This window comes from Lycorma delicatula, chromosome 4, assembly GCF_047948215.1.
Source record: "Lycorma delicatula isolate Av1 chromosome 4, ASM4794821v1, whole genome shotgun sequence".
Classification (NCBI taxonomy): Eukaryota; Metazoa; Arthropoda; class Insecta; order Hemiptera; family Fulgoridae; genus Lycorma; species Lycorma delicatula.
The window spans coordinates 129,560,483-129,576,173 of record NC_134458.1 but is presented as its reverse complement, the minus strand read 5'-3'; the positions used below and the strand labels follow the sequence as shown (position 1 = coordinate 129,576,173).

The following is a 15,691-nucleotide window of genomic DNA, read 5'->3' as shown; positions in this document are numbered from 1 at the left end:
AGGTCATAGTGAAATTTTTAAGGCGTTATATAAGGGGTAAATTTGATGGTTGCTTATGTTTTTGATCCTTAAAAATCGTATAAAAGAGATTCCAGAACTATATCTATCGTAGTTTTCATATCAAACGTAAAAATATTTTTTGTGAAGAAATTCACGTTTTGTTAGGTTAAAGGACTAATAAAGTATTTCATTCTAACAAAATTGATGGAATAAAACAAAAAAAAATCCACTTTTATTATTAAAAAACTGAACTGAGTAAAATTTAAAAGTAAAATGTTGTGAGGTTATAAAAATTACAAATAGCTGTTTTTAGTACAATGAATACTATGTGTTTATAAACATTTGGGGCTTTAACATCAATTCCAAAACTATTTCCATTTCATCCTGAATTACCCCCTTATAATTTTTTTTATTTGCAATAAGCCGTTAAATGAATAAATACTCGTTTCTTTTTGTAGTTAAATGTACTATGTTTAAAGACTTCTTTACTGTAAATTTATAGGTTCGTTGATTCATAAAAATATGAATTTTTTAAAAAAGAATTTAGGCCATTTTTTAAAATCTCTTTTCAACTAATTCTTAGAATTTAGTGTTTTGTTCCCCTCTAAGTTTAAGTTAAACATTAAAATATAATTTCTTTTACAAATAATGAAATTAATTTTCGTAAATTAATAATGTATAGCTTAGAAGGAAAAGGAATAAAGATTCATTAATTATTTCTAACCATACTAGAATTTTTTATTGCAACAGGAATTTAATAATTGGAAAAAATGAATGCATAACAAAGTAGAAAAAAGTTTTAATAAATAATATAAAACATTTTAATTGAGAAACTCTAAAATTTGTTTTTATTTTACAATACTTTACTCTTTTTTTCCAGTGATTTTACATTAAAGGGTAACTTAAAAGAAAATTTTTCCGGATTCAAATTTAAATGTGTTTTTAAAGTCCCTATTTTATTTTATTTTTTAATTTTTATTAATTGATTATTCTTTTTCCTTTTAGAAAGTAAACTGTTTATTTTCGCTTATTTTACATAATGCAAAACTGTTACATTGTTTGGCAGTCTATGTACTATATTCTGTTAACTCCAGAACGTATACATATTTTTTTCACGAAATAGATATCAAACAATTTATTTAAGAAGGAGAATGGCGAGTTTGTGGAGAAAAATTAAATTAAATATTTTAAAATGAAATAAAAAAAAGAAATGATCTAAAATCTATACTGAGGGAAAAAATAAACGACCTTCTGTTAAAAAATAAAAATAGATTTGTATAAATTCTGGTTTTACACATAATTGAATTTTTTGTGATTAAATATTTTATCAATATGTTATAAGTAAAGATGTTTACTGTGTGGAGGATATCTCCCAATTTCAAAAATCTTGTTGATATCGATGTATGTTTTTATTGGTTGAAAACTTGGATGGATAATATCACCCAAACGTAACAAGTCATGACCCCAAATACCCTATATTTTCATTTTTCAAAAGAGGGTTTTATCTTCTTATCGTTAGCCTTTGACTGCAATAATGCTATTTTTAATTCTTTTTACCGAATTTTTGAATAAAAGTATGGTATTAATTTCGGTCGCATGGTGGAATTGGTGGATGAAATTATATTTTCTTTACGTTTTGAGGTATGAGGAGTACGAAAATAGCATTCACATAAGATGTAATAAATATATATATATATATATTTATGTATATGTAACATAAAATTTGTAGCTCCAAAATATAAAGAAGTGCTGGATAAATTAAATTGAAATTTAGATATAGTGTAGTAGTTAGTTGAAGTTGTGCATATGAAAATCTGATGAAGATTGGTAGAATCATTCCTCAGTTACGCTTACTTTAAGTTTGACACCAGAGAACATAACCTAATTTAAGCTTGTGTTGTCAGTGTAGTAGAAGTTGGATATATTTCATACACCACTAAACATAACAAAATGTTTGGTATTTAGTCACAATGATGAGTAACGTTTTTTTATCTTATTTTCTATATCCTTTATAATACTATTTATATTTATCAGTATTTATCCTCTAAAGATACCTTTATAATAAAATAAACTAATTTTGGTTTTTTAAGAGTTAGCTAAACTGCCTAGTTCACTGTACAAGATCCTGCCATAAATTTATAAATGTCTCTTAAAATCTCTTCATTTCAAAAGACCTCAAATTAGATACTTAAATTACAGCTAATAAAGAATCCATTAAAATGTGTTTTTGCTTGGAAAGGCTTCTTTTATATCTTATTGTTTGTGTTCGATAAAAATATTACATTTCATACAGATTTTTTTTAAATTTATTTTTAATTTTTAGATTGTGTTTGATAACAGATTTCTTTTCTATATAACGCTTCTTTTTGTATGTAATATTGTGGATTTGTTTAGCATAATTCGCAAATTTTGAAAATTTACTAATTAAAAGATAAAATTCTTCAACCTCTGTTGTATTATTTACATTTACTTTTGTATTTAACATTTTATTATCCTAATTCCTTAACTTGATGCATTAAACTTAATACTTTTGCCTTAAATATTACATTTAGCCAACCGGTCCTGGTTCAGTGGTTAACTTATCGCAAATAAGTTGTTTAACAAATGATTTTCGAAGTTGCAGATTTTGAGGTTGAAATCCTGGTTAAACGTTAGCGTTTCTATACAGATTTGAATACTAGACAGTGGATACCGGTGTAATTTGGTGGTGGGGGTTCAATTAACCACACGTTTCAGGAGTGGTCGGCTTGAGTCTGTACAAGATTACGCCATATTTACATAAATCATCCTCAAATTATTGGTCTATGAAAAGGTTGCTTATGGTCCGAACAGATTGTAATGTACACATTAGAAAAAAAAATTACTTATGTTTTACTTTTCTGTTTCATACGTAAAAAAATTACGTATGAAAAAACCCGATATATTACATCTAGTTTTACACCTTACAAGTCTTAACCTTACATCTCTTCATATACTCTTATCAATAATACCTGATTAAATTTTAAATATTTTTTACCAATGTAAAAAATGTTTTTTAAATGTCATCTTCAAATCTATAAGTTCCTTTACTTTACAAATAGATGACTACTTTTGTTGTGGGTGCTTTTCAAGATTAGTCTGAGAGCCACATATCTTTTTTTAAATCTAATTTTTCTTCCATTTATTAAACCATCCATCAGAATTCTAATCGTTAATAATTTTACTTATTGGTTTTATTTGTTGTCAGGTTTATATAGTTTACTCTGATTTATGCATGAGGTTTTTAGGGTGGATCTAATACTTTAAATTCTTCATTTTATGTTGAAAATTTTGAATTATAAATACAAAAATTGTTTACATGGGAAGAATTAAAATATAATAAACTAATACATTATATTTTCGTCAGATCAGTCAAATTCATAAAAAAAAATAGCATATTTGGTTTGAGATGGAAAATATTCTATGAAAAATGTACTAAATTAATTACAAATTTAATTCAAATCCATAATTTTACTTATTAAAATATAACGGGAAATTTTGGGAAAGTTTACTTTTAGAGGAAGTTGAGCGCTAAAAATCGTTTGTCTCTTGTTATATTGTATGCTATTTTACTAAGTAGAAAAGGGAATTTATTACTCAAAATTACTTTTCAAACATTTCATTCGACCGGAATATTATATATTCAACGTTTTGCGAACCCCCTCCCACAAATAAATAAAAATAGTGGTTAAAAATGTTTTTAAAATTAAAAAGTGATAAAATATTTATCACATTTTAAAATTTTAAATGTGATGGTTTGTTTTTTAAATCAGGGATTTTAAGATTATATTTTCCTATATATATATATATATATATATATATAAAAGGTAATTTTTTCTTGGAAAGAAAAAACAGAAAAAAATAAATAAAATTATTTTTCTTGTATTATAAGACTAGATGAAACTTGATGGTTGGCTTCTGCTATTGGTTTTATTATTACTTTTAGTACTTTTAGCAGTACTAAAAAAGATTAAAGAGATGCAGATTAATTCTTTACATTGTATAGTCTGCATGAATAATTAGATAAGGTTTGAATAAAATTTATGAAAAGCTTTTGCTGTATTCTATTAAAACACGTTTGAAATTGTTTCTGAAAATAAATTTTGTGAAGAATAGACATTACAGTGTAGGAAAGGTGTAAGAAAAGCGTTTTGCATGCGTGTGTTTGTGTATAGAAAAAAAAGAAAAAAGTGAGTGACAGAAATGGATAGATAGCTTGGAAAGGAAAGTGGTAGTGGAAGGTAGAAGCTGCAGATAACACATAAATGTTTTACTTGAAAACTCTCTGAAAGCATGTATATTAAATAATACTGACTTTTCTACGGAAGAAATGTCTACCTTATGATAACAGAAGTGCATATAAAAAAAGTAGAAAATATTTTTTAGATATTTTGTTGGTTTTATTTTAATAAAGAAAGAAAATATTTTATTTTGTTTAAAATAGAAAATCCAAGCATATCTTTTTTTATAAATTATTAAAATTATATTATTAATAAAAGATAATAAAGTAAAAATATTATAAAGAACATAAAGATTTATATTCTTGGAAAAATATGTATTTTTTTGCGAAAAATACTACGAGACACTGTTATTTGAAATAATGTAAAACATATTTCAAGAAAGATGTTTATTTCACAGTTCTACTGAATTTTCACTCTCTTTTAAACCTTAAAGAAAAAAAATATATTAAGCAATACACTTAAGTACTTGCATATTTTTTTTTCAAATTTATTATATAATTTCAGTGTATAAGTTTAATTTGAACATTTATCTGCAATATTTTACAGATTCAGGACGATTATAGCTAACCTTCTTTCGTTAATTACATAATCAGTTATGAAAGGTACCGAGATGTTATGTTTGTTGAAGTCTGAATAAAATAACTTGTTTGGGCTTTTGATTGAATTATTACCGTTCTTAATTTATGCGCTTCTTTAATCTTAGATGAAAATAACCCAATTTCTAAATAATTAAAAAAATGTTTGACTACAATTTTACTTTTTCTTGTTTCCTCTGTTAAAAGTTGTTTATTTTTTAAAAGCACATTGGATTGTAAGAAATAATTAATGGTAGTAGTTTCAGACGTCATTTAAATATACCGAACAAGAAATTACAGTTAATATAAATATGAGACAACAAAGGGTTTAAGATTTAAGAAAAAGTCTAAACATGAATATAATTATTTTTATTATACATTTTATTATATTTTCATTAAAACATTTCTATTTCATACAATCATTATTGTTGCTAATAAACAGAAAAAAATCTTAATTTTTTTTCAGTTTATCTAAGATATAAAACACAAGAAACTCTTGAGTTATGCTGGAAGAAGGAAAGTATGATAATCAGTCAAAGAACGGGGTATGGGTTTTTTGCGACATTTCATGACCCAGGACTCGAAAAACCAAAAAAAAGGGCGTTGCGGGATGATGCTCTTAACTACACTTGTAGGTCTGTATGAGTGTTTGAAGCTCAATAATCTTTTACTTATTTTCATGAAACTGGTTTAATTAAACCGATTTTGATGAAATTTTGTAGAGACTCGTGTATACGGGGCAGTTTGTTGGTAAACTTTTGATCTTCTGGAAAGTAGATGGTTTTTGGAGTCAACTTTCTCAAAATTTTGCCAACACAACCCGACTTTATATTAAGTTCAGCACATCTGTGCATACTTATCTTACCATTTTTAAAAACGTTTTCCCCTAGAATTTCTTCTTCGCCAAAAATTGAAAATCTTTTTATTTGTCACATTTTTTAAAACAAATTTTCTTTATGTTTTTCTATGCAAACAGTAGTGCAAGTGACCCAAAAAAAAAATAAATACTTTGGGGGCAATATTAGAGTCTATATGTTATATTTTCTTATAATGTTGTATTTCTAAAAATAATATATAATGTCTATGCTTCTTTTATATTGCCTAATAGGTGTATTCCAAGTCTTTTAAAATATATTTTTCTAAAAACACATATTTTGTGTTAGCATATTTTTCCTACATTTAAAATATAATATTAGTACACTTGTATACAAAATTTCTCAATTCAGCAGCTAAATTGAAATTCTTAACTAACCCATAGACATACAAAGAAGTTTCATCGTAAGGATTTAAATAAAACATGTTTTTAATATAATTTAATCGAAAATTATTTGTGTTTATTATTTTAATTTTTCTTCACCAAGTTTAAATAATGTAATGGAATATATATATATTTCATTATATTCTCTTAGTACTTGTGATTTTAAAACAGCCGAAGAAAGGGAAAAAGTTAGAGTACTGTTCAAAAGAGCCGACTTAATTTTTTTAAAATGAACTATTCATGGTGTACTGAAATGTATATATATATGTCTATATTAATATTAAGATCCAACCACTAACATAACCACAACATAACAGAATAAGAAACACAGAGTAATGACGATGATGATGAAGAAAATACTATTACTGTATGAAAGGATATAAGTCCCTTTTTTTATACAAAAGGGATCCTCATCCCGGTTCTGGTCATCCTACATTTATTATTTATTAAAACAGACTATACCTCTTCTAACCAACCAGAGTATGCTCTGTGGTTACGTTGTTATAGGGATGTGGTGATCACAGTGGTTGGTAGACCTGATGTTAATGAAAGAACTTTTCTCTTGCATTTTTTATTAAACATTTTAGTTTATATTTTTGTTTTTTTTCATACTTTTTTCACTTTTATTTAATCGCCGAGTTTTCATTTTTCACCCAGCAATTGATTTTTGAGGTTTTGGTCATAATTGCATTACAATATAGTTATTAAAAACAAAAAATATAATTGAATATTCAAGTTTTGTTAATGAATAATAATATACTTAAACTTTATATTTCAATGTGCTTTTATAAATCGATTAATTATTTTCACAAATTTATAAACAAATGTTTCACAATTATTGAAATAGTGTATTGACTAATTTTATGATTGAAAGAGTAATTTTATTTTTTAAAGGCTGATGATACTAAATGGAGTACATTGTATTCGAAAAATATAATTATAAAAGATTAAATTTATCATATATTAGTATGATGAAAAGTTAACTAAAATTTATCTTATATTAAACTTTGACTTATATGTTGTAAATTTTGAAATTTTTATGAAAATAATATCTTAGACGTAAAATTATTTTCTAATATAATTTGACTTAATAAGTGAAAAAATTACTTGTTTAAATACAAACATCTTTCAAAATTTTTTTTTTACGAGTAAAAGTTATACTTCATTATTATTCGAGATAATAATAATCAAAATAATGATGAATCTTTCAGTATATTTCATCTTGTTGAAGTGTTTTAGAGAAATGTGATGTGATTTGATGTACCGGAAAGACTTCAGAATTCACTACTACCTCACCGTACCTACCCACAGACATCTACCACTCACAACTTAATGGCCCTTCAAACTTGGCTTGGTTACTCCCTAGCAATTTGCTTTATTGTTACATTCCACTATAACTAACGTACGTGTAACTTTGGTTCTTTACTATTTCTAACACTGAACAAATAGGAATTTTCGTTCTTCATTGTAAATCCTTTACATTGATTTTTTTTTAAATTAATTAATGTTATGAAAATTTATATTTTACATAAAATAAGATGGAAAAAAGATATCATGTTTCAGAGAATTAATTTAGCAATCAGTGAAAAAACAGTATGCCTAAAGCCAATTTTATTATCCTGAAATTTTATGTAATTTTTTTATGTAAAAACATACTAAGCAAATTTATTCATAAAAATGTATTTTTAGTTGAGGATTTTACTGTATTCTTATCACAGATCTATTTGTTTGGTTTATATCTTTTTATTATAATACAAGTACCTCTATTACTAATTTCCAGTTTCTCCGCCTGTCCGCTAATAATTGAATAATTTCCGATGAGAGAAAATTATATTTGTTGCTCTTGAAAGGAATGAGTGTAATAAAAGCAGGCATCTTGATACTTTTTAAACAGAAGCCCTGAAATGAAGGTTTTACAAAATTATAAACGGTTGTAAATATTTATTCCTGTTCTAAAATATTCAAACTCTAAAATGATTTTCCAATTTTCTGGCATATATATTTTTTAAATAAAAAAACTAACACAAAATGTTTAATAAAATAACGTAATTCAGCACTTTGTATTGATAAAATTATGATATGCTTTGATTTTTTTTTCTCAAACATTTTTTTATAAAATACTTTGGAAAATTAAGCAAAGATAGTGCATACTATTACTGATGGTGATATTCTTTGGTAATTTTTAGAGCGGTTATAAAAAAAAAATGTTTCATGAATAATGAATCCAATAATATTTCATTTTTTTCAATTGTATAATAAAATACAATGTACCAATGTCGAAAAACGTTTGATACTGTATTAATGAAAAGTTGAATCATTTTTATAAAAAATCAGTATTTATTACTTATTTTATCAGTATTATTATTATTATCATTATTATTAATATTATTATTATTATTATTATTATTATTATTATTATTATTATTATTGCAGACCGCGACGTGGAGCGCGCCCAACTGAGGCTCAGTCGAGCCATGCACAGAATCGGTGCCTGGCTCGACTTTGTGCATGCTGGACGACCATGGATTGTCTCTAGCCCTCAGGAAAACGGAAATCGAAGTTCTCACGAAGAAGCGTATCGACACCCTTCTCTCCCTGCGGGTCGGGGTAGAGGTTGTCGAGACCAAGCCGGCCGCAAAATACTTCTGTATGATGATTGACCGGAAACTCCCGCGTATCGGACGGTCTCCGAGCCTGCAGTACTTGTGGTTGTTCATACCCATTGCTACTTTAGCAAGGGAGCACCAGGTGATCTACAGGAGGCGACGGGCAGGCGAAGACCGGGTGAACATTGCCAACGAGGTACGCACTCGCACGTTCCTCGCACGGCAAGAGATCTGGGACCACGAGACCAGAGGACGATGGACCGCAAGGCTTATTCCTCTGGTCAGACCGTGGACGGAGCGATGGCATGGAGAGATGGAGTACTGCATGACCCAATTTTTAACGGGTCACGGGTACTTCCGCGCTTACCTCCATGTCATAGGGAAAGTGCCGACTGCCTGTATTGCCCCGGTGTACGGGACGACGCTGAGCACACCTTTTTCAAATGTGCTCGGTGGGCGGCAGATCGAGGGACACTAGAGGCGGGTCTTGGGGCACAGTCCCCACAATCCGAAAGTGTAGCCCGATTCGTCGGCACCATTCTTGGGGCCAAAAAGGTTGACCTGGATAGTCCTGAAAATTAGGTAGCATAATCAGGCTAGTATAGGAGAACTCGACCGGAAGTAATGTGTTAAAGGGTTCCGGATCGAGTCCTGGAAGAAAGGGGAGTGGTTTTAGTCGGTAGTCTGCTGATAGTGATACCATCAGCGTGAGCCCGACACTCCGTGCGTAATTTCATTTCCACCTCCCGCCGAAAAAAAAAAAAATTATTATTTATCATCATCACCACCACAACAACGGCACCTGTAACAGCATATAAGTTTCGAAATAGCTCTGAAAAACATATATATTTCTATATGTTTATAGAAACAATTTGTTTTTATGTTAATTTAAAAAATATTCTATATGTACGTTATGTGTATGTATTCCTATAATTGATTTTACTTTTAAAAAAAAATTGTTTTACATCAATTTTTATGCGTTTTAAGTTTTGGATTTTTTTGTAAAAATAAATTACATCCATCCACTCATTAGTTTTTTATAACCTGTACATCTACTATAAAAAACTGAGGAATTTCTATAAAACTAATTTTATAAAAATCTGCTGTAACAGCCGTTATTAAAATTCTCACACACACACAAACACATCGGAAATTCGGTTGAGATTTTTGAAAAACAACTTGTGCTGTTCCAATTGAAAATATTTGCTGATGTAATGTAGGATTATGATGAAAAATACGAATGTTATTCTGTCAGCCCAATTATTTTTCAAATTATCTGTCTTTCTGTATCTTCATACATTTTTATTAGGTATGAATGACGTATCCTGTTTTTATGAAACGTTTGAAAGTGAGAATTAATAAGGTCTTTGTTTAAAGTTCGGCAGTTTTCAACAGAAAAATAAATTTACGAACTTATAATTTCTATTTTAGGTGAAAGTTATTTGTGTAGCTTTAAATTATTATTTACTTATGAAGTTAGCACGTCACATGTGAAATACTTCAAATTTTGTAATAGGAATTTCTAATAGGTCTTTCTTTAATTAATTTTCACTTAATTACAGTTAAAAAGAGACTACTTGAGATACCTGATTAGTACTTTTTATCACGTGATTGTGAGTTCTTGAAATTTAAAAGTTTGCTAACTTTTATAGTTTATTATGTACCAGTGACTTTCTTTGTTGTAAAATGTTTATATATATATATATATATATATATATATATACTTTTTCTTGGTTTATTGTTCTAATTATTATTATGAAACTTTTTCCTATTTATATAATCAGGAAAATAGTATTTTTTTAAATAAATATTTTCATTTATTATAATTCAAATATGTTAAAATAAATTTAAAGTATGATTCACATTTTTTAAAGTTAGTTCAGATTCAATATAATTTAATTTCATATACTTAAGTTTGGTAAAATTAATCTTTTACCCACTTTTAGGAAAAAAGTACTGCATTACTTGGGGGATGAAAATGAATCCTCTTTACGTTTTAAGGTATCAGTATGAAAACACCATAAACTTATAATGTTATTTTAAATATATATTTTTATATAGGTCTGTTTAAAAATGTTTTGGCTCAAAAATCTCCATAACTTCAGTTTCGATGAATTTTAGATATTATTTAGTAGTATTTAAAGTTTTAAAAATTAAATGAAGACTAGTTTAACCGTTCTTCAGTTTCTCCCAATTTAATATAATAATCTAAATTTGAGGTTATGTTGACTGAGTAGTGGTGTATTTTATATACGCGATTATACAGAGTTACAGTGTAAGTGAATTGAAACTTGATTCTTGTGTGATGGTTTACTTTATAATCGATGTAGTGCGTTTTACTTTAAAAATCAGTGCGTTTCTGACTAGTAAGTGCGTCGGAAGCGAAAAGTCGTTCTTCTTGTACAGAATTGCGTAAGGGATTTTTTTTAATACAAAATTTTTTATGAAAAGCCCAAATATCTTCATGGAAAAAAATAATTAAAAAGATTTAGTCAAATCCCTAAACTTTTTTTAGAGATTTTTTTAGAAAGTGATATTTTATTTTAGATTTAACGAAGAATTAATTCATTCAACAAATATAAATTTTAGATATAAAATTAATAATAAATAAAATAGAGAAATTTCAGTATTGTTTACAATGAGATGACAGAAAAATATTTTATTGTCTTAAAAATGCATGATAGTAATGGATGTAATAATATCAACACATCATCATTATTACTAATACAATTTATAGCAAAAATAGTCATAAATTTTTAATTTTCATAATTTGATACTTGCTCAAAAAAAACTAACATTACATTAAATCTGATACGAAATAAGAGTTAAAAAATAATTGGATTTGTTATTATATCATATTTAATATTTGTTATTTATGTTTCTTAAAGAAAATAAACTCTTGAAAAACAATTATATTTAAAAATGATAGATGAAATGTCGAATCATAAAATCGCTACTGTCATCTTTCCTATCTCAGTTTCTTTATAAAGAAAAAAAGTTAATTTTAAAAAAGAGACAAAAAGAAGTAAATATAATATAGTAGTAGTAAGTGTTACACGATAAAGAGTTTACAATTGAGATAAAATTACTTTTTCAAGCATAAAACAGCTATTTACCATCTAAGACATGGTGTGCCTCAAGCACTATCTTAATTCCCGTTTTTTTTTTATACCTCCCTTTGGTAATGATTATAGATATCGTATTTAAAACTAATCTCCCTGTATAATATGGATTATAAAAAAGTTTTTTTCAAAGATGGACTTTTTGAAACGGTGAAATCGGATTAATTAAAATTCGTTTAAATAAAAGTATATATTATACATAATTTTTAATTTATTATACATATTTTCTGATTTTTTATTTAATCAAACTTCTGATTTTTAAGAAAGATTTTTTATTAGTTCACAAATTGAGAAAAATTTAACTTGTTTTATTTAGCTGAAACACATCACATATGATCATCTGAAATATATTTTAATTAAATTACTTGCAGGTATTTCATATTAAATTATTTGTAAATGAGGTAATAATAAAATTTACTGAAATGAAATTTTTATAATACAAAAAATATCAAGTTCACATCTTCATTTGTTAGCAAAAAATTAAAATAGCAGTAAATTTCATTTCAGTAAATTTTATTATTACCTCATTTACAAATAATTTAATATGAAATACCTGCAAGTAATTTAATTAAAATATATTTAAGATGATCATATGTGATGTGTTTCAGCTAAATAAAACAAGTTAATTTTTTTTTCATTTTGCTAAAAAATGAAGATGTGAACTTGATATTTTTTTTACGTGATCTTTGTATGAGTATCTAAAAACCAATTTCTAGATGCTTTAGAAATTTGACCTTAAATGAAGTGAAGAGAGGTAAAATACTTGCAAACTTACTAACAATAATTTCAAACTTTCCCCATTTCCCACTATACTAAATGAGACATTCACTAGATTTGGGCTTGAAAACACTCTTCAAATAAATATCTAAAAACCATTTTTGGTTTTTTGTTTAATTCTGAATTTTTAAGTGATGCGACGCTGTACGGCGGCTCAATCAACACAGCACTGCCATTGCTGTACAGCATGTGCGATGCGACTGGCTGCACCTGCCTCCGGTTACTTGACTGAATAACAAAAATTAATATAAAAATAAACGAATGCCTTCGCCTTATAGTGGTGTTTGTCGGGTAACGCTAAGAACCAGGTAAAATACATTTTTCTCCGTCCTTCGCACAGGTAATTAACTATAACAGCTATTTTTAAGATGGAGGAAAAATTATTTTGAAACCCGCATTTTTGAGATCACTCAAATTTTTGGTCCTGTACTGACCAACCCATTACTCTGAAGAAATTAGAATACACTGATATCTTTTCATAAATTGATCAGGCTTTTACTTTGATAATAATAAGTTTAATGAATTCAGGGGAGTCCAAAGGGCAGAGCCTCCTGGTTAGATGGAAAGGCAAATGAAGCGAGCGATGACCGGCTAAACATTCTAAAAGCAAGTAATGAATCATATACCGCAGGCGAAGCCGCTATAGCTATAGGAATGCTAATTAATATCTGAAACATAAAATACTGGAAGTGATCATAGATAAATAGAAAACTGAAAAAAATATTCGACTGATCGATAAGTTAAAAAAAAATGCAGTTTAAATGGTTATCCTATGAGGGTTCTAAGATGTCTTTTCTATACCTAAGGGATATTTTATACACTCATATCTACAGTTGAAATATACATACATTGAAGAATTTCTTGGTGACTATATGTTATTTCTACTAGATGAAGTTTTCCAAACGTATTATTTTATCATATATAATTCGTTTAAAGCCCTAACTTAGGTTTTAAATTTTTAAACTTATCATAATTGTAAAATAACTACTTATGGAATTAAAAGTTTTCCTTTTATTTTTAGTGTTAATATTTTAATGAATGTATGTGTACTATAATTATTTTATAATTTGTAATAAAATAATTATAGAATTGTAAAACTAATATTTATAATGGTGTTTATTTTAATACATTTACCCTGCTGTATTTTAAATATTAAAAATTAATTTTGTTCTAGACTTTAATTTTTTCACACTCTTATTATAATATTCATATTCTATAGCCGTAGGAGACGAGACCATATCAATCCCAGATACAATGATACATATATTACTTTAACGGTATATGTATCCTCCAAAGCAACATTGTAAAACTCGTCGCAAAATTGTAAAAAAAGCGGTTAGGAAAAAAAAGGAAATTGGTGTGATTTTTTAAACAAAGCAATTTATTCATGGAGAAACTACGGTTCAAGATAAACAACCCAGCTTAAAAGAATGCTCTAACTCCCTAGAAGCATATCAACCAAACTGAAGAAAAAATAATTCTTTAAGCGTTCGGGACATTTTTATCCATAAATTTGACCGTTTTTTTTTAAGAACTATTTTTCATTGGCCTACATAACTACTTGTTCCAACTAATATAATCTGCTCCTCCAGAAATTAAAAAATTCTCCTAACCACTTACAGGAACAACTTCGTCCAAACCTAAAACATTCGGTACGTTCCATTATAGCAAATATTCAATTGAATTAGAGACCGTTCAGACTAACTATTACTGGACAGCAGTCATAAGCAATTGATCACACACAATGTAAAATAAGAAAATAATAACAAACATTTATTTATTTTTTTTAACGAAATTATTTTAAATGAGAATCGAAATTATTTTATTAATGACTGAAAAATATTCTGTATGAAAACGAGTGGGTTTTTTATATGCAAGTAAATGACATGCAGGCGTTCGTGCGCATTTATGGAAAAAAGTTTGTGAAATTTCTTTCCTACTATGTCTAATAAATATTCTTTCTTAATAAAAAATTCAAGGAGTATGTATTCACGTGTCTAGAATCCTTTTATTTTAAATTTAAGTGAAATAAGTTTTTACCTTACGTTGATTCAATGTACTTGCTTCTATACTTTGTATTAGTAAATGTATATTGTAAAAAATTCCATATATTTTATTGGAGTTCAGTTAAATTTATATACAAAGTAATAACATTCACTGAAGTGCGTGTAAAAATGTAATAATATGAAAAGTATTAAAATATTATATTTGTATGTATCACATATGGTATAAAAATAGTAGAACTTTATTTTCCCTATTAAATAATATATGCGTGTCTGAATTACAACCATACACTATCTGTGCCAGGAGAATAGGGTAAAAAGATCACACTTTTTTACTATTTATCTCACCTTCCCTTAACATTTCTAGTAGCAAAAAAAAGGAAAGCAACTAAGTGTTGACTGCACGCAAGAGTCATATCACAGGTATACAACTCGGAGTCTGACACCTTCTGTTTATACTTCTTTTAACTAAAACGTGCTGATACTGTACAAAAATAACTATGTAACTTTTTTCACCACGTCAGTATTGTTTCTTTTAACTGGAAATTGGAAATAGCTTTATTTTTTTATTTAATTTGTTTTTTCTTCATTGCCGAAGTTTTTTGATATATTTAATTGATAGGTTCGTAGCTATAAAAAAAACTTTCTATTTTTTGTTGCCATTCTAAACTTATCTGTATGAAATATATTTTAATTAAATCATAACATGCTTAACGGTTTTATATAATTTTATTTTAATAATGTGAATGTATTTATAATAATTTCTGCAAGGGTCATTCATTAATTAAAGACGTAAATAGCTGCAAAGACAAAACAGATGGTAACAAGAGTACTTTCAGAACAGTAAGCTGGGAACTCTATTATGACTTTTGATCAGCTGTATGAGTAAAATTGTTTTTTATAACCTCAAAATATCATTTTACTTGTCGAGTCCTCTTGAAGTTTGTAAATTAATTGAGCAGCGGGCAGTGATCCGTGTTCTTCTTTAGGAAGATGAAAAACGGTCAACATTTGTTCGCATATTACCAAACAATTTTCACAAAGATACATGAACCGCAGAAATATTTACCAGCTGGCAAAGAGATTCAATG

At 27.3% G+C, this 15,691-nt stretch overlaps 1 protein-coding gene across 1 annotated transcript in view; it reads left to right on the top strand.

Annotated features, from left to right (window-relative positions):
• Rbp6 (RNA-binding protein 6) overlaps positions 1-15,691 on the top strand; it is a 967,859-nt gene that overhangs the window by 305,921 nt on the left and 646,247 nt on the right. The window lies entirely within an intron of this gene.